The sequence below is a fragment of the Pseudophryne corroboree genome, chromosome 7 (assembly GCF_028390025.1).
Source record: "Pseudophryne corroboree isolate aPseCor3 chromosome 7, aPseCor3.hap2, whole genome shotgun sequence".
Taxonomy (NCBI): Eukaryota; Metazoa; Chordata; class Amphibia; order Anura; family Myobatrachidae; genus Pseudophryne; species Pseudophryne corroboree.
This window is the reverse complement of record NC_086450.1, coordinates 138,431,789-138,451,801: the sequence shown is the minus strand read 5'-3', so window position 1 is coordinate 138,451,801 and position 20,013 is coordinate 138,431,789. Positions and strand designations below refer to the sequence as shown.

General features: G+C 44.8%; 1 protein-coding gene and 1 long non-coding RNA gene across 3 annotated transcripts in view; one reads left to right on the top strand and one right to left on the bottom strand.

The window, feature by feature from the left end:
• ACVR1 (activin A receptor type 1) overlaps window positions 1-20,013 on the bottom strand; it is a 114,194-nt gene that overhangs the window by 72,842 nt on the left and 21,339 nt on the right. The window lies entirely within an intron of this gene.
• Window positions 1,486-11,557, top strand: LOC134943456 (uncharacterized). The gene is made up of 4 exons (XR_010181549.1): window positions 1,486-1,620; window positions 9,010-9,120; window positions 10,736-10,928; window positions 11,051-11,557. It is a non-coding gene; the product is annotated as an uncharacterized LOC134943456 (long non-coding RNA).

The following is a 20,013-nucleotide window of genomic DNA, read 5'->3' as shown; positions in this document are numbered from 1 at the left end:
CCATGGATTTTGCGTTTTCTCTCAAAAATCTGAAACATTTCGGATGCAAAAAACGGGGAGGAGGGGTGTTAATTAAATTGCAAAAAAATATAATTTTTTTTTAAAAAAATACCTGAAAAATATAGCAAAAAAGAAAACCCTAGAGGTTTTTTTCTGGCCTAACTGAATTTTCCCCATATTATCGGTGATAAATTCAGACCTGTGTTTTTGCTGCTGGATTCATGAAAAAAAACTAATTGTAGGGCATTTTTTTCTGAGCCTGCTGAGGCTCAGAGAAAAATCCTCTGATAATAGCTGCCGCTGCCACCGCTTCAAGCCTTTCAGGGGTAATTGTATGGCCCCACGGTTTAATTAGCCTGCATACACTCCTATGTATTTTAGTCAATTGTGATGTTATATCTTATGATAAATATGGGAGATTGAGATAATAGATCATGAATTAGCACTATTAATAAGCATTGAACCCACTCAGTTTCTGAACAATGTACATTGAGTGAAGCCATTTATACTCTTTTTTTTTTTTTTTTTTTTTAGGGTTCCCACAACGGTTACTGAGAAACTTTTTCTGTTTTCACAGCACAGTAGCAATCTGCAGTGTATTACTACATTTACTATACATGACTGGCAAAGTAAACTGAATTAAGGCATACAGACATATTTACTTTTAACTCAATTTAACATTTTACTGTACAAAAGTACTTTTTAAACATAGACACAAGTTTGAATGATAAAATAAAGTGTTGGGAAAGTGCTCTGGTACATCAATATGATAAAGCTGCAAATCTACACCAAGCCATAACACCCAATCACATTTGCTTTTATTGTAAAGCTTAAAATAGGTACGCAAATGCTCATTTCCGATTGGTTACTATGGGTTTCCACAGGGGTAGGCAACAGGCAGTCCAGCTACTGTGAAACTATACATACCAGCAGATATGCTGTTAGGGCATTCAGGCCCAGATTTATCAAGCCTTGGAGAGTGATAAATAGACGGTGATAAAGTTCATGGCAGTTAGGAGCTGATTGGCTGGTACTTTATCACTCTACAAGGCATGATAAATCTGGGCATCAGCATTAAAACAAGGCATGCTGGGATGTATAGTTCCACAGCAGCTGAAATGCAGCATGTTTCCTATCATTATCAGGGCCGTAACTACGTGTGTGCCAAGGGGGCTTGGCACACAGCGCAGTTGCCCTGAGGGCGCAACGGCCAGCGGCATGTAATGAGTCAAATTGACTCATTACATGCTGCCGAAGTCTGCGCCGTGCGCCCCGCTGTGTAGGGAGAAGAGGACCAGCGCCGGGCAGCGGAGAGAAGGAGGAGGAGGGAGGGGGAGCAGAGAGCCGCAGCAGCGCTATTTGATTGGTAGTAAGCGCCGCTGCAGCATCCCCCTCTCCTCCTGTATTGGCTGCCCGGCGCTGCTAAGGATGCTGGGAAGCGGTTCCCCAGCATCCACAGCAGCGCCAGGCAACCAATACAGGAGGAGAGGGGGATGCTGCAGCGGCGCTTACTACCAATCAAATAGCGCTGCTGCTGCTCCCCCTCCCTCCTCCTCCTTCTCACCTCACACAGCCTGCACCGAGAGGAAGCTGCACGAGGAGCCTGTCAGCGGGGAGAAGGTAAGTATATCTCCTCTCTCTCTCTCTCTCTCTCTCTCCCCCCGTCTGCCGCAATGTGTAAAATGGGGTCTCGTCTGCCGCAATGTGTAAAATGGGGTCTCGTCTGCCGCAATGTGTACAATGGGGTCTCGTCTGCCGCAATGTGTACAATGGGGTCTCGTCTGCCGCAATGTGTACAATGGGGTCCCGTCTGCCGCAATGTGTAAAATGGGGTCCCGGCTGCCGCAATGTGTAAAATGGGGTCCCGGCTGCCGCAATGTGTAAAAATGGGGACTGGCAGCCGCAATGTGTAAAAAGGGGGACTGGCTGCCGCAATGTGTAAAAATGGGGACTGGCTGCCGCAATGTGTAAAAAGGGGGACTGGATGCCGCAATGTGTAAAAAGGGGGACTGGATGCCGCAATGTGTAAAATGGGGTCCCGGCTGCCGCAATGTGTAAAAATGGGGACTGGCAGCCGCAATGTGTAAAAATGGGGACTGGCAGCCGCAATGTGTAAAAAGGGGGACTGGCTGCCGCAATGTGTAAAAATGGGGACTGGCTGCCGTAATGTGTAAAAAGGGGGCCTGGCTGCCGCAATGTGTAAAAAGGGGGCCTGGCTGCCGCAATGTGTAAAATGGGGTCCTGGCTGCCGCAATGTGTAAAATGGGGTCCTGGCTGCCGTAATGTGTAAAATGGGGTCCTGGCTGCCGCAATGTGTAAAAAGGAGGCCTGGCTGCCGCAATGTGTAAAAATGGGGACTGGCTGCCGCAATGTGTAAAAAGGGGGACTGGATGCCGCAATGTGTAAAAAGGGGGACTGGCTGCCGCAATGTGTAAAGAGGGGGACTGGCTGCCGTAATGTGTAAAAAAGGGGGACGCTGTCTGCTGTAATGTATAAAAGGGGCTCTACCTGGTGTAGTGGCGCTACTGTGCAGCGTAATTTGAATAATGTAGACTACTGTGCACCGTAGTATGAATTGCTATTTTGTGGCCACGCCCCTTCCCTGTGAAGCCACGCCCCTATAAAAAATTTGGCGCGCACTGCCCCTGTCTTACATGGGGGGGGGGGGGGGGGGTGCCACTGTCGTTTCTTGCACACAGCGCTAAAATGGCTAGTTACGGCACTGATCATTATATTCATAAACTTTCTTCAGACGAAAATTTTAATTAAATCTGCAGCGTTAATGATGGCATACGTGTAAGCAGGTGTCAGGAGAATAGCAAAAGGTGAAAAAATAGGATTTTGATAACCTGCGGGTAAATCCTTTTCTCCTAGTCCGTAGAGGATGCTGGGGATGACATCAAGACCATGGGGTATAGACTGGATCAGCAGGAGACATGGGCACTCTAAAGACTTTTCATTGGGTGTGAACTGGCTCCCCCCTCTATGCCCCTCATCCAGACCTCAGTTGTAGGAACTGTGCCCAGGGAGACTGACATTTTGAGGGAAAGAATTACTTAACTAGTGGAGAGATATCTACAAACTCACACCCTCAACCATGCCGCACACATGGCATTCAACATAACACACGCCAACAGGCATGAACCAATTGCAGCAACATGCTGAAACTAAGATAACACAACTTGTGTAACTAATAACTAAACTGCAGGTAAAATACGCACTGGGACGGGCGCCCAGCATCCTCTACGGACTAGGAGAAAAGGATTTACCAGTAGGTTATTCAAATCCTATTTTCTCATACGTCCTAGAGGATGCTGGAGACAACATCAAGACCATGGGGTCTATACCAAAGCTCCAGTATGGGCGGGAGAGTGCGGATGACCCTGCAGCACCGATTGACCAAACTTGAGGTCCTCATTGGCCAAGGTGTAGAACTTAGCAAATGTGTTTGACCCTGACCAAGTAGCTGCTCGGCAAAGTTGTAATGCAGAGACCCCCCGGGCAGCCGCCCAGGATGAGCCCACCCTCCTAGTGGAGTGGGCGTTTACAGACGTCGGTAACGGCAATCCAGCCGTAGTATGAGCTTGCTGAAGCGTATTTCTAATCCAACGTGCAATAGTCTGCTTGGAAGCAGGACAGCCAATCTTGTTGTGAGCATACAGGACAAACAGAGCATCTGCTTTCCGTATACGAGCCGTTCTAGCAACATAGATTTTCAAAGCCCTAACCACATCTAGAGACTTTGACTCAGTGAACGTATAAGTAACTACTGGCACTACAATAGGTTGGTTTATGTGGAAAGATGAAACCACTTTCGGAAGAAAATGTTGACGAGTCCTCAACTCTGCCCTATCTTCATGGAAGATCAGGTAAGGGCTCTTGTGAGACAAGGCCCCCAATTCAGACACCCGCCTTGCGGATGCCAAAGCCAAGAGCATCACCACTTTCCAAGTGAGAAACTTCAACTCTATCTTTTGTAGAGGCTCAAACCAATCCGATTGAAGGAACTGCAATACCACGTTAAGGTCCCATGGTGCCACTGGAGGCACGAATGGAGGTTGGATGTGCAGAACCCCTTTCACGAAGATCTGAACCTCTGGAAGAGAGGCCAATTGTTTTTGGAAGAACACTGACAAGGCCGAAATCTGGACCTTAATTTATCCCAATCGGAGGCCCGCCTCCACACTATGCTGCAAAAAATGGAGAAAACGTCCTAAGTGAAACTCTTCCGTAGGAGCCTTCTTGGATTCACACCAAGACACATTTTCTCCAAATACGGTGGTAATGTTTCGACGTTACTCTCTTTCTGGTCTGAATAAGGGTGGGGATGACCTCCTCGGGAATACCTTTCCTGGCTAGGATACGGCGCTCAACAGCCATGCCATCAAACGTAGCAGCGGTAAGTCTTGGTACACGCACGGCCCCTGCTGCAGCAGGTCCTCTCAAGGAGGAAGAGGCCGAGGATCTTCTATGAGCAACTGCTGAAGATCTGGGTACCAAGCCCTCCTTGGCCAGTCTGGGGCAATGAAAATTGCTCGAACCCTTGTTTTTTCTTATGATCCTGAGTACTTTTGGGATCAGCGTAAGTGGAGGGAAGACATACACTAACTGAAAAACCCACTGGGTCACCAGTGCATCCACTGCTACTGCTTGAGGGTCTCTCGACCTGGAACAGTATCTCTGAAGCTTCTTGTTGAGACGAGACGCCATCATGTCTATTTGAGGTACTCCCCAAAGACTTGTCACCTCTGCGAAGACTTCTTGGTGGAGGCCCCACTCTCCTGGATGGAGATAGTGTCTGCTGAGGAAGTCTGCTTCCCAGTTGTCTACTCCCGGAATAAATATTGCCGACAGAACTTGTAGATGTTTTTCTGCCCAGCGGAGGATTTTTGTCGCCTCTGCCATTGCCGCTCTGCTTTTCGTTCCGCCCTGCCTGTTTATGTATGCGACTGCTTTTACATTGTCCGCCTGGGCAGCAAGAAAAATACCTCAAACTGGCTAAAAGGGGGCATAAGTTGCCGCTGGCACAGCCCTACCCCCGCCAGTATAAATATTACAGTGGTTTTATGAGTGAAAGGACGCGCCATTGCGGGGGCGGAGCTTCTTCCTCAGGCAGCCAGCACACTACTCAGCGCCATCTCCTCAGGCTGCAGAGAACATGCTGGTCCTCTCCTCCACTTCTGACAAGTACAGGGTGCTATTAAGGGGGGGCACAAAGCGATTGTGGTGCATTTGATAGTGTATATTACTATTTAAAAGTACTGTTGGGCTGTGGACATACTGTGTTCATAGGAAATACTGGCGCTGGGATTGTGAACTGGCTGCTCCTATCCTGTGTCCCTCTGACAGATTTTACTGTGGGTCTGTCCCCAAAATAAGTCCCAGTGTGTCTGAGTGTGCTGTACACGTGTGAGGCATGTCTGAGGCAGGGAGTTCCTCCCCGGAGGAAGCCATTTTAGGGACACAGAGTTGTAATATGGTGGCGCTACTGGGACACCAAGAGCCTGCATGGGTGAAAGAGATACGTGACCGTATGCATATGATTAACCGTAGATTAGATAGGTCTGAATCTAAGGCTGCATGCTGGAGAAAATCTGTGGAAGATGTGATTTTTCAGGATGCTGTTATTCCTTATGCGGGCGGCCCCTCTGCCATCACTTACTTGATAGAAGATCATTCTTCTTATACTCACCTGTCTTCTGACTTCTGACTCTGTGAGGGGGGTGACGGCGTGCTATGGGAGTGAGCATCTAGACATGACTAGCATTCAGTACTCTTCAGGAGCTAATGGTGTCCTGTCAGCCAGAAGCAGACCCATGAAACTCTTTAGGAAGTTGGTTCTGCTTCTGCCCCCTCAGTCCCACGAAGCAGGGAGTCTGATGCCAGCAGATCTACCTGAAAATAAAAAATCTAACATAAGTCTTTTCAGAGAAACTCAGTAGAGCTCCTCAGAATGCATCCAGTCTGCCTGGGCATATTTCTAAAACTGAGGTCTGAAGGAGGGGCACAGAGGGAGGAGCCAGTTCACACCCAATGAAAAGTCTTTAGAGTGCCCATGTCTCCTGCGGATCCCGTCTATACCCCATGGTCTTGATGTCATCCCCAGCATCCTCTAGGACGTATGAGAAATAATTAATGGTAAAGACAAGTAGACTGATGCTGCTTTCACATCGCAAAACCTGCTTTTGAAATGGTTCTTTAAACGGTTCTTAAAAACGGGTCTGAGCAGTTAAACCCCCTTCGCATCGCATGTTGTAACCAGTATATTTACCATTTTATTACCGTTTTGGTACCTTTCACACTGAACCCGTTTCACTCATACAAAACAGTGGTTGTCATTTTAAATGTTTATTTCCTGCTTCTGCCTGGTGACATCACACATGGAGACAGCCTATCACCTTCTGGGGCTTGCAAATACAGTTTCAGACCCTTTCACACTGCACAATGAAACGGGTCTGAAACGGGTAGGACCCTGCTTTTTTACCGTTTCAAAATACCGGTATTTTGAAAACGGTAAATTGAAGGTGACCCTTTCACATCGCAGCTCGAACCGTTTAGGAAGCCTTAAAAATCGGCAATTTACTGGGTTCAAGCTGCGGTGTGAAAGGGGTATGATAGTAACACCACTACTACATCCTCTCTAACAGCAGCAATACACCCCATCATCTTGGTGAGGAAAGCCTTGGATACATCAATATTCATTACATTTCTATATGTTTTACAATCTCACAGATCTGATCCACAAAATCATAGATCAGATTGTTAGATATGGCTGCCAGAGTGTCACATCAAAGCAACAGTTTTAGTGAGGGAAAAAGTGAAATGTCAAAGCTTTAAAAGATTTGAAGTTCATGTAAAACCACTGGCACACGTCCTCTTTGTATATATCCAGACTGATCAGACATTAAAGCCATGACACATACAAGTGGTTTGCACAAGTTTCCTCGTCACAGATGCATTTGCCTTTATAGATTTTGGGAATGTGGCTATATAGATTTATATTTATTTACTTTACATATACTTACTTCTATGGTGAACAGGCATGATCTTAATGACAAAGAAAACAGGCAAGTCCCATTCTAGATATTAAGCAGAGCATACAGGCCTACACACATGGTTCATTTGACATTACGGCCATCATAATTATCCAACTGAAAAACTTTAATTCAGACCTGATCGTAGATGTGCAAAGAAACGCACATCTACGATCAAATTCTTAGATATGCACGGGGACACTCAGCACAGGGCAAGTCCACACTGCAAGTCGGATCCACCCCCCCCCCCCCCCCACCACCTCCGCGAAGGCAGCAGCTACCCGCCATGTTTCGGGTTGCAGCGGTTGCGTGTGACATCATGCAGCCGTCGCGACCCGCAAACGGTCCAGACATGCCTGCTTTGCCCGGACCGCGCCCCCCCCCAAAAAAAACGCTGAGTCAACGCCGCCCCTCCCGCCCTGCCGAGGTGATCGCACAAGTGTGATGCCATTGCATCTCACTGTGTGCGCACGCGCAATGTGGCTGCTGCACGTGTGCATATTTCACTGGACTTCAGCCTGCGAACGCAGCAGTGTCCAGGTCTGAATCAGCACCTTTTTCCACTTGTCCATTTTATTTTAAATTTGATCTCTGTCCACTAGACATGGCCGTCATTATGGACCACGTACGTAGCAACCCTAATCTGTCTTCCTAATCAATATTTTAGCTTCCTCCTGAAATAAAATAGGATAGCTTTAAAACCAACGGAAAGCAAAGCCGCCTTGCATCATTCCTGTTATTTTAAGGCCTAGGGAGGTCAGAAGGTTTTCATCTAAAAATATCGATAGATTATTTCTAAGTATTTATATACTTCGGATGGCATAATGCACTCAAACCTATCCTCGACGAATCGATACTGGGACTTTGTGCCAGCATTAAACGTGAAACACACCTGATGTGTACGCTGGGTGCATTTCAGATATTTTACAAATGTAACAAATTAAAGTCAACATAGGACATTCTTCATATTTGCATTCTTAAAAGTGTTACATTAGGACAACATCCATCTTTAATTGCAACTATTACCCTCCAGATCTACTGACTGTTACAAGAGCCTGGTGAGTCAATGCTAAGAATACACAAATTTTCCAAATGAATGTTGAAATGAGGGCAGAAGAATGCACCACTTTAAGCGATTTAGGGGTCTATTTACTAAGCCGTGGACGGAGATAAAGTGGACAGATAGGTTGTGTTTGAAAAATGGCAGTTAGGAGCTGATTGGCTAGTAATTTATCTCCGTCCACTTTATCTCCCTCCAAGGCTTAGTAAATAGACCCCTATGTCATAGCTTACCATTTAAAGGAGTTTACACATACGGCATACGTCATGAGTAATTTATATTTACTATATTTCAGCCATATTACAGGAAACCTCTTACACTAAATCCTTATGGATAACCGAGACATATCCGATATTCACTTTTATAAGAATATACCCCAACTAAATGTTACAAAACAAATCATACACGCTCAGATTTGCAAACTGCGTTCATTTCCCTTTAAGCTGAAAGCCCATTAAAACAGTCTGACTACTGGCTGCTTAGATCATATCAAAAATGAATTGCATCTATAAACACTTTTCTTTCCTGCTTTTTATCAGGCGCCTGGGTCAATGAGTCTAGTCATGCATAGCACCTGAGTTGTCATGAAACTATTTCCTAGCGACTAGATATGTGTTGCCCTGTTTCACAATCTGCAGACACACCAGCGAGAACATGGCAGTTATGGTCAGGTCTAAATTAGAATATGTTGCTGCCTATTTATAGAAGGAAACATTTTCAGCGTGTATGTAGCAGTGATGGGACGAAGGGTGATGGGAACATAAATGTCTCACCCACTACTACTTGTAGCTAGACGTTTTAGGATTATATTGTCCTTACAGTTTCTCACTTCTAACTCCATTTTGCCCCCCCTGCTGTTAAAAAAATCTGTAGCTTAATAAAAGTTTTTTGGACTCTTAAGAATTTTTTTTACAGCACAGTACTGCATCTTCTGCTAGGAATTGGTGACAGACTATACGCCATCAAACCACGGTTGAGAATGACGGAATCTTTTTGGCAAAACTCTACTTATATTTGTGCTTACAGGTAATAGGAGTGTGCATCTGCATCTCTCTTCCTCCAGCATAGTATTAGAAGCCTCAGCATGATAGCACCTCTTGATATCTTTAGTAATAGGATGTGCAATCCAGGTTCCCCCCTTTTTCCACTATATTTGTGTATATATTGTACACTGGAAGGCAAGGCTTCCTTCCTCTGGTATTGGCACTCCTCCCATTCACCCTCAGGTATTTTAATTAGCTGGGTTCCTGCATTTCAGATCACACATTGATAAGGCCCTATTTAGAGGTAAGTCCTGTATAAATTTATAGAATGTGATAGTATTAGGAATGTTAGGGACCCATGTGATGAAGTCACCTGGCCGCGGTACATGGGACGCATATTTGCGCAAATGTGTGCTAAGAACTTCAATTATACTCCATGTTAATTGTGAGGGTTTATTTACATTTTTACTATCAGTGTTCTTAGTGCTAGGAGTGTGCATCTGCATCTCTCTTCCTCCAGCATAGTATTAGAAGCCTTAGCATGATAGCACCTCTTGATATCTTTAGTAATAGGATGTGCAATCCAGGTTCCCCCCTTTTTCCTTTAGGTAATAGGTTTTGTTGGGAATCCCCAGTAATAGTGTCTTACAATGCACCTAATGGCAGTACGGATGGTGTAATGGTTAGCATTACTGCCTCACAGCACTGAGGTCATGGGTTCAATTCCCACCATGGCCCTAACTGTGTGGAGTTTGTATATTCTCCCCGTACTTGCGTAGGTTTCCTCCGGGTACTCCGGTTTCCTCCCACAATCCAAAAATATACTGGCAGGTTAATTTGCTCCCAACAAAATTAACCCTAGGGTGAATGTGTGTGCGTGTACATGTGATAGGGAATATAGATTGTAAGCTCCACTGGGGCAGGGACTGATGTGAATGGCCAATTCTCTGTAAAGCGCTGCGGAATATGTGTGCGCTATATAAATAACTGGTAATAATAATAAAACAGACTTATCCCTAACAAATGAGAAGTTATTGAATAGGGAGAATTTAATTGGTTTTCCCCGCGACTGCTACTAGATGGCACCCAACTGAGCAATTCAATTGTTCCTCCGTTTGGAAGCGAATAGCCATAGGAGTAGGGGGAACACATTTCAGTTCACATCCATCTGAGATGTTGAGCTGAAATGTGCAGTAAGTTGGCACTTAGGGCGGCCAAACACGAGTTTCATCACTCAAAGCAGTGAAACCCGATAGTAATGGGCGCACGCACGCGTCCAACACTGAATTGTGCCGATGGGCACCCACAAAACAACTGAATGTTAGTCAGCACTTAGCCCTGATTTCATGAATCAGTGTACACTAGGGGGACTGTTGAACTGGATTCTATTAACATTTCAAAAATTCAGTGGAAGAGACCAATAAATCAGAGTGGGTAAAATTTCCTTCTCATTTAAGTCTGGTTTGGGCTATGTAGGTATTACTCAGTAATAGCAGCTAATTTGTGATAATATAGCTAGATGGTTACACTAATGAATAGTGGCAAGCCATTGAAGCAGAGGAAGAGCAGCAGAAGTTTAAAACATAAAGCAAATGAAACTTATTTTTCTGGATTTGTATGATGCCTAAATACAAAGACTTTGTGTTTTATTTTTTCAGAAAAATAAAACTAAAAAAGGCCCCACTTCAGCGAAGAAAGGAGCGTCTGCACCTGAAGCCAGAGGCCGCACTACTCACAAAGCTGCTTGCTGTCATTCCAGTTCCCCACAGCCCTACCAGCAGTGCCTGCATAAAATTATATTATCTATACAGAAATACTTTCAGCTTCAGTTGGATGGGGAGTGGGGCTCAGGTATATTTTTTTAGAAATAAGTGGCGATAAGTGAGCAACCCCTTTATTTAAATAAAAATGTGTTACACATTTAATATTTTAAAAAACATACTTCTTAAGCAGAATTTCTAAATCTTTCCTAGCTGTAGGATCATATGAAATAATCATTAACAACCTGAAAATACATCCTATGCCTCGGCATAGTGGGAAAATTTCAAGAACAGCCGCCAGAGGGGAACTACAATACTACCCGTATCTTACAGGGATATCTTTCTGCACAATAAAAAGTAGAACTCTATTATCAGGATCTATGGAGCTATAAATCTTACCTCTCCCCCTCAGAGAGCTGGAATCTGTTCAATGGATAAAACTATTACTCAACTTAAAACATGTTTTTCTTGTAAGGTTTTGTTGAAGCCGCATCAAAAACTAATCACGATTTGGCTCCGAAACAAATGCACAGCTGCTTATTAAAATAAAATCGAGCTGAAAAAAGCCAAACATGCTCGATACAAGAGACTATGGAACCAGGGCAACACAGGAGCCTGTGCAATTTAGTGCGTCTAAAACATGGGGATATTCCTAGCAACACAAACGTTTGAAACATAGCTTGGTCTCCTTAGTGCTTTAGAATATGAATATAGCATTTCCGCGTCCCAAGGGCAGCTGCGATCGCCTCCAATATAGGAAGATATTTGGGGGTATATTCAATTAGGGTCGGCAACCCCTATTCAATCTCTTCTCAATTCGACTTTTAAAAAGTTGAATTGAGATGAGGGACCCAGATTAGGAGAGGAAGGGGGGGGGGGGGGGGAGCCGCGGGGAGACCAGCAGGGACAGCCGCGGGCAGACGGAGGAGAGCAGTGCTACAGTAGCGCTGCAGGAGGTTGTCTCACAGCCGACAGACCTCACAGCAGTGTCCACCCGGCTCCAGCAAGCAGGACCTCACTTGCTGGAGCCGGGTGGACGCGGCTGTGAGACATCCTGCTGCAGCACTGTGCTGTAGGGCTGCTCTCCCCTGTATGCCCGCGTCTCTCCCCCGTCTCCCCTCCTCTGGGTCCCACATCTCAGTCTGACATTTTTTTTATGTCGGACTGAGATGGTCGGAAACGGGGCCAAATCCTGTCGACTTTGGCCCCGTTTCACTCAAAAGTACGTGTATCGGCAGCTATACCGCCGATTCACGTACTATTTGACAAGTCGAATTCCACGACTTGTCGAATAAAAACTGATGGGATTGAATAGGTCGAATCACTATTCGACCTTAAAAAGTTGAAAACTGCCGTCTTTTCGACAGACGGCAGTTTTCGACCCTAATTGAATATACCCCTTGGACACTAAATGCAACAATTCAAGTCAAAAACAAAATCTCAAAAAGGCAACAAACTTTAAACTAAGCTGTGACGATTTAAAATTAGCAACACAGAATTTGCTTTTAACCTTTAGGGTGTTAACTGTGTTTGTTTGTTTGTTTCTGTTGATCTAGGCTAAGCAGTTGAACAAATTTTAAAGGGTGCAGTTCCATTTTCTGGACACAAACAATACACAATAATTTTAGTCCCTTTGCATATAACGGTGCGAATTCTCAAACAGGAATTTGTAACCTAGATCGTATCGTTTGCATGACTGCTATAGTTAACATACAATTTTATTTATTTTTTTAAATATCCAATAGATTTGTTTTTTACATTTTGGTTTGGTTTGGTTTATGTATAGGTAAGCAGTGTCACAACAAGAGTCTTTTATAGCAGCTTTATCTCAAATTGTAATTTCTTTGGTTTTGTTTAATCAACACTCATGGCCATCTTATTTCAGGATCACACCTGTAGGAGGCGGGGGGATGAACTCAATTGTTTAATTTTGCCCGATCTCCTGTCTAATGCAACAGGAGATTGTGATAAGATATTTAATTGTCCCCCATTATCACACCCATATCAGTTGGGTTTAGCTGCTTGAAGTGGCAAAACCCAACTAAATGAATGGTCACGATGTGAATGGGCGCCCAAACGCATAACTTTTTGCGCATTTCAGCTCACCACCCCCTGGGGGTAGCAAGCTGAAATTAAGTTATTAGCGATTCAATTGTTGGAATATATGTGGAGCTGCAGCTGTCTTCTCCAACACCTTTAGGGGGCAATTCAATTGTTATCACGGACCCGTGATAAATTAATTGCCCCCTAAAGGTTTTGGAGAAAACCACTGCAGCTCCACATATATTCCAATAACTGAACCACTAACAATGGAGAAATATGCCTATACATTAATCATTTTTCCAAAAATATACCGTTATGGTAAGAACTTACCGTTGATAACGTGATTTCTCTTATGTCCACAGGTATCCACAGGATAACATTGGGATATGCCGGAGCAACAGCGGAAATGGCACCAAACGGTCACGAGCTTTCTGGACTCCCAGGATGCATCAGGGCTTCTCCATATAATCCCACCCACTGACTCAGTCAAATCAGTTATTTCCACAGAAATTTAGGCAGGAGCATCAGGTAGAAACCTATTCAGGTGATAAGAACACACATGCACACCCTTCCATGCAAGAGGGAAGGGGGTTTAGTGATTGTAAAGATCCTCAAATCAGGTGCGTCAGGGTGGGACCCCTGTGGATACCTATGGACATAAGAAAAATCCCGTTATCAACGGTAAGTTCTTACCATAACGGTATATTTCTCCGGCTGGGTCCACAGGTTATCCACAGGATAACATTGGGATTCCCAAAGCCAGTTTTAGTGGTGGGGACGCTCCTGATTAGACAGGAGAACCTTTCGCCCGAATTCAGCGTCATGAGATGCAAAAAGTATCCAAGGCATAATGTCTAATGAAAGTGTTAATGGAAGACCATGTGGCTGCCTTACAAATTTGTTCTGCTGAAGCACCCTGTTGTGCTGCCCATGAAGGACCTACCTTATGTGTAGAGTGAGCAGAGACATTAGCCGGAGTAGGGAGATCAGCACGAGAATAAGCTTCTGAAATTGTCATTCGGAGCCATCTTGCCAGCGTCTGTTTACTAGCAGGCCATCCTCTTCTATGAAATCCATAGAGGATGAAGAGAGAATCTGTTTCTGATGGCACTAGTACGATCTATGTAGATTCTTAATGCTCGGACCACGTCCAGCGACGCTTCTCCCGCAGTAAGTCCCGATACTTGAAAAGCTGGGACTACAATCTCTTCGTTAAGGTGAAATTTTGAAACCACCTTCGGAAGATAAGGCAGTTCTCAGAACTAGATCTGGTTATCTGGAAAAAAAAACTTAGGAAAGGAGACTTACATGACAGTGCTCCTAAATCTGACACTCTTCTACAGGAAGAACAAATGGAGGTTGAATATGTACAATTCCCTGAAAGTACGCACATCCTGTAAGTCAGCAATCTTTCTCTGAAACCATACAGTTAATGCCGATACTTGAACTCTCAAGGAAGCTACTTTCAATCCCTTATCCAATCCTGCTTGAAGAAAATCCAAAATCCTGGATACTTTAAAAGATCTTGGATTCAAACATTTTTCACAACACCAATGAATATAGGCTTGCCATATTCGATTATAAATACGAGCTGACAAAGGTTTTCTTGCTCTAAGCATAGGTTTGAATTACTTGTTTTGAAAATCCTCTAGCCTCTAGGCTAGAGGTTTCAACAGCCACGCCGTCAAAGACAGACGATCCAGATGGCTGTGACAACAAGGACCCTGCATTAGCAGATCTGGACGTTGGGGGAGCAATATTGGTGCTTCCACAGACATCCTTAGTAGATCTGTGTACCAATGCCTTCTTGGGCAAGCTGGAGTTATTAGAATTATGGCTCCCTTTGCTTGCTTTATTTTCCTCACTACTCTGGGTAACAGAGATATTGGAAGGAACAGATATGCCAGATGAAATTTCCATTTTACTGACAGTGTGTCTACAAGGATCGCTCCGGGATCCTTTGTTCTTGATCCGTACCTCAGAACTTTGTTGTTTAGACGAGACGCCATGAGATCTATCTCTGGCAGACCCCATCTGTTCACTATAGTCTGAAACACTTCTGGGTGTAATGCCCATTCGGTTTCCTGAATGGTGTGTCGACTGAGAAAATCCGCTTCCCAGTTCAGTACACCTTGAACAAACACTGCTGACAATGCTGGAAGATGGAGCTCTGCCCACTTTAATATGGGAGTTACTTCCTCCATCAATATTGATAATGTCGATTTTATCTTAAAAAACATAAAGCTATACCTTAAACACACCTTAAATACACTTTAAACCTTTAGCCGCTGCGGCCGCTATACTTAATACACACGCTCTGTACTTTATACACTGATTGCGTACGGAGTCCTGTATCACTGTACGGACTTCGCGTACAAACGCCGCGCTGGGGGTACAAAGTACACACAGTGCGCACGCACCCAGAGATTCACTTTAAACCTTATACAGCAATGCGATGCATTACTAATACACTCTTAAACCTTAGCAGGAAAAGGAAAACATAACACCAATTTGTAGTTAATCACTGGGTTCCGACACCACAGAGTAATATTTCTGAAAGGGGGTTAACAATACAAATTATGCACTACAATACAACAGAGTAAATGGCTACAGTCAATGTACATACGTGAGAATATTCGCATGCGCCTCCCGGTCCGGTCCTCCGCTATCAGGTTGATAACGTTGAGAGTCTTGTGTCAGGCCGGGCTGCAGCAGGCTTTATTTATACAAGTCTTCCAAAAGCAATACAATGGATACTGTAATCCCGTTGTCCATTGGACACAGGAATGCACTTTTACAGTACAGGAGAGGTCATAGGTTGATTTGAAAAAGTAGGCGATGTCTTTCCCAACTGCTCTTGTGGGTGGTCTCCTCTGGATTCCCGCCGCATACATAATATACAGTAAATACAGTTTACATCTATATTCTGCACCTAACTATCCGCAGGAACATGCTATCTTCCGCAAACCAACACCGGAATGTTACCCTTAAAATACCCTACAGCTGGATACCAAACACCACCTTATAACCTTAGTCTGTCCCCTCTTATCCTGTAAAGGTGAATCCCTTTGTCCTGGAATCATTTAAACTGTTGATACTTTCTGATGTGGTGCAGGGGGACTATGTGTACAATGTGCACTATTTGGATTAAATATGTAATGTTTTGATAGCTCTCCATGCGTTCACAAACTCCGTCGTAAATACCCATACCACGTGCAGGACCGCGGGAGCGACCATACGCAAATTGCGGATATGTGCACGCACGGCGGAACAAGTGCACACGCAGTGGGCATGTGTGTGCAGTTTATACGTGCTGTGTGTACTTCAATATTTTTCGACTTTGACAATCTTTTGCTGCGAGTTCTTGATGATTGAGGTACGCTACCGCTGTTGCATTGTCTGAGCGAATCTGGACTGGTCTTCCTTGCAGACTGTCCTTTGCCTGAACTAGAGCCATATAAATGGCCCTTATTTCCAACAGATTTATTGGCAGGCAACTTTCCCTTATGGTCCATTTTCCCTGGAACCAAAGGCTTTCGAGCACCGCTCCCCAGCCTTGAAGACTGGCATCTGTTGTTAAGACTTGCCGTTCTTTTTTCCAAAAGGGTCTCTCCTTGTTTAAATGGTCCCTCTGTAGCCACCAAGCTAGAGACCTTTTTACATTTACCGGAAACTTTATCATCTGTTTTTTTATTGTCAGATGATTTCTGTTCCATTTGGTTAGAATAAGGTGCTGTAGTGGTCTGGAGTGGAATTGTGCATATTCCACCATGTCGAAGGTTGACACCATCAGACCCAACAGTCGCATTGCTGCATGGACTGACATTGTCTGAGAGTGCAACGCCTCTTGAGTCATGACCTGCACCTTGGCTATCTTTTTCCCTGGTAAGAAAATTCTTTGTAGACCTGAATCCAATATGGCCCCCAAATGAACCATCAGCTGTGACGGATTCAGAGACGACTTTTCCCAGTTTATGAGCCACCTGTGTCTTTGTAGACAAACTACTGTCTGTCGAAGATGGCTCAAAAGTAATTCTTGCGAATGTGCTAGGATTAAAAGGTCGTCGAGGCATGGAAATATTCTTATCCCCTGCTTGCGGAGATAAGCTGCCATAACCGCCATAATTTTGGTAAACACCCCGGGTGCTGTTGCTAGCCCGAAGGGCAAGGCTTGGAACTGAAAATGTTGCTGGAGGATGGCAAACCTGAGGTAACATTGATGAGACAGTGCTCTACTTTAGTCTTACCTTTACCCTGGTTAATAGCCTGGTTACTTGTAGAGGCTACTGGAACCAAACCATAAGGAGGGAGCTGCATGTATGGGTTAATAGTGTAACCAATTCCCTGAGATGGAACTACAGGAGTTAATCTGTCTGCTATTGAAGACAAAGTCTGCGCAAACATATTCCATGGTGGCTCTACTGGTTGTTGAACCAATTCCTCCTCGTCACTTTTGCTGCTCACAGACATGGTAATAATTTGTTTTTAGGACTACACAATTTGTGACTGAAAAAAATAAAAAAAATATATATATATAAAAATATATATATATATATATTATATATATATATATATATATATATATATATCATTCTGACCACAACCGTGCACCTGAATTGAGGTTCAGAACAGAACTGACAACACATAAGAGTCAGCACACATACTAGCAGTCACTGACATATTAAAATATTAGACATTGTCATATGAGAATACAATCAACCATAAAAATTACTAACAAGTAAAATGGGACAATTGTATTTCTGTTTTTAACCAGCTTTTTCAGACATATCATGCAGAAAACAGTAATATACAGGCCTCATATGCAATATGTACCAAAAATTAACAATTCATACTAACACGTAGAGAGAATTTTTAGTACTGTATAACCCATTTCTTCATAGAGTGGGATATAGGGAGACTCGCCCCACTTCCATATCCATCAATACGCTGAGTGGATTCAGACGCTACTAGTGTACACTGCCGCTCTTGATGACTGATGAGAGACACAGACGCTCTTTAATGGACACAGACGCTCAGTGAAAGATAAATGTATGCAGACGCTCCTGTCTGCAACCGGGTCTAGGCGGAAAGTCTAGTGTACACCATCGCAGCGTCTAAGCTGCGACCAAGTACCCTCGTGGTAGCGTCTGAGTCGGAAATGAGGTCATTAGTTCATGGACGGGAGACGCACGGAAAATGGTCATGAACTTGGGGGAGGGGCGGCCAGGAGAGCGTCTAACTGCCCCCGTTGACTTAAACTCTAAGGATCGCGGCCTCACCTAGTCCTGGCGCCTATGATCCCTAAAGCATAGCGCTGTTGCACTTAAGAGTGGCGGCGCATCAACCACTGTTTGTAGTCTCCTCCAATACAGTGAAGCTGTGTCCAGACCCCCTAGTAAGAGGAAACCGATTGACTTACCTTCTCCCCATGCTCCGGCCACAGCCTGGTTACGTCTGCTGGACCTGCTAAAATCATCCGACACAGACGCCCATAGAGACAGCACTATACCGCGAAGGTAAGCGTTGTTGCAACCCGGTGGCAAGTTGTTGGAGCAACTCTTTCTAGTATGCGTTTAAGACGCTGTTAAGAAAAGTCACTCAAAAAAAAAAAAAAACATAGTAAGACTATAAAAATAAAATAAAAGCTTCAGCCCTGTGACCATGGTCCGGCTCCAGCCGCACCAAACAAAAAACTGATTTGACTGAGTCAGTGGGCGGGATTATATGGAGAAGCCCCGATGCATCCTGAGAGGCCAGAAAGCTCGTGACCGTTTAGTGCCATTTCCGCTGTCGCTCCAGCATATCCCAATGTTATCCTGTGGATAACCTGTGGACCCAGCCGGAGAAATGTACAATATTAGAAATTGCATAGAAAAAATATCTACCATTCTAATTTTGTAGCAGAACAATTGATGCAATCAAGTCTCACTCAGCTAACTAATACCCCATTCAGACATATCAAGAAGCCTGGGAATTTACCGGGGCACAGCCTAATGACCCAGGTCGGGAGTATGTCTGAAAGGTACCGGCCCCAATTGACAGTCCCGGGTCTTCACCCCACCAATCTACAAGAGTTTTTTTCTCGGAACTTGCAACCCATTCTAAAATGCTGCAGACTGGCTGTTGGGGGCTGCCTGAGGTGGATTCTGATGACCTTAGCAGCAGACGGGAGAGATCAGGTGCCAAAAACACACATAAGAAGTTAAATATAAAATTATATTTTTTGGTGTGTGAATTTTACATTTTGATATACTCGATATAGATAGAATATGTTATACTTTATTTATATGGCATCACAAAGGTTCTGCAGCGCCCAATTACTCAGTACATAAATAATGAAAGCAGGAAAACCGTGACTCAAGGTGGGTACACACTGGTAGATATATCTGCCGATCAATTGATCGGCAGATATATCTATAGACGGATCGGGCAGTGTGCTGTGAATACACACTGCCCGATCCGTCGGGGACCGACGTCATGAACTGGGCAGGCATGTACACACGCCTGCCCAGTTCAGCTGTCAATCACCGCCGGATGCCCCAGCATGTGTACGGGCGGTCAGCCGACCGCCCGTACACACACAGCGACGCGCCAATATATCGGTAGATATATTGCCCGTCGGCTGTGCTGCGTGGCCGACGCGATACGTCTGTGAACTCCGTTCACAGACGTATCGCCGGTACACTGGCCAACGGACCCGCCATATATCGGCCGTTCAAGAGAACGGACGATATATCGGCCAGTGTGTACCCACCTTTACAGTTGGGGACAATATAGGACAAGTACAGGGTAAATAAAACGGGTGTGGTATGGTGGCGGTCGGGCTCCCGGCGACCAGCATACCGGCCCCGGGAGCCCGACCGCCGGCTTACCGACAGTGTGGCGAGCGCAAATGAGCACCTTGCGGGCTCGCTGCGCTCGCCACGCTGCGGCCACGCTATTTTATTCTCCCTCCAGGGGGGTCGTGGACCCCCACGAGGGAGAATAAGTGTCGGTATGCCGGCTGTCGGGATTCCGGCGCCGGTATACTGTGCGCCGGGATCCCGACAGCTGGCATACTGAAGACCACCCAAATAAAAAACATAGCTACATTAGCAGATGACACTGGAATAAGTATCAAGGTGGCAGAAAAC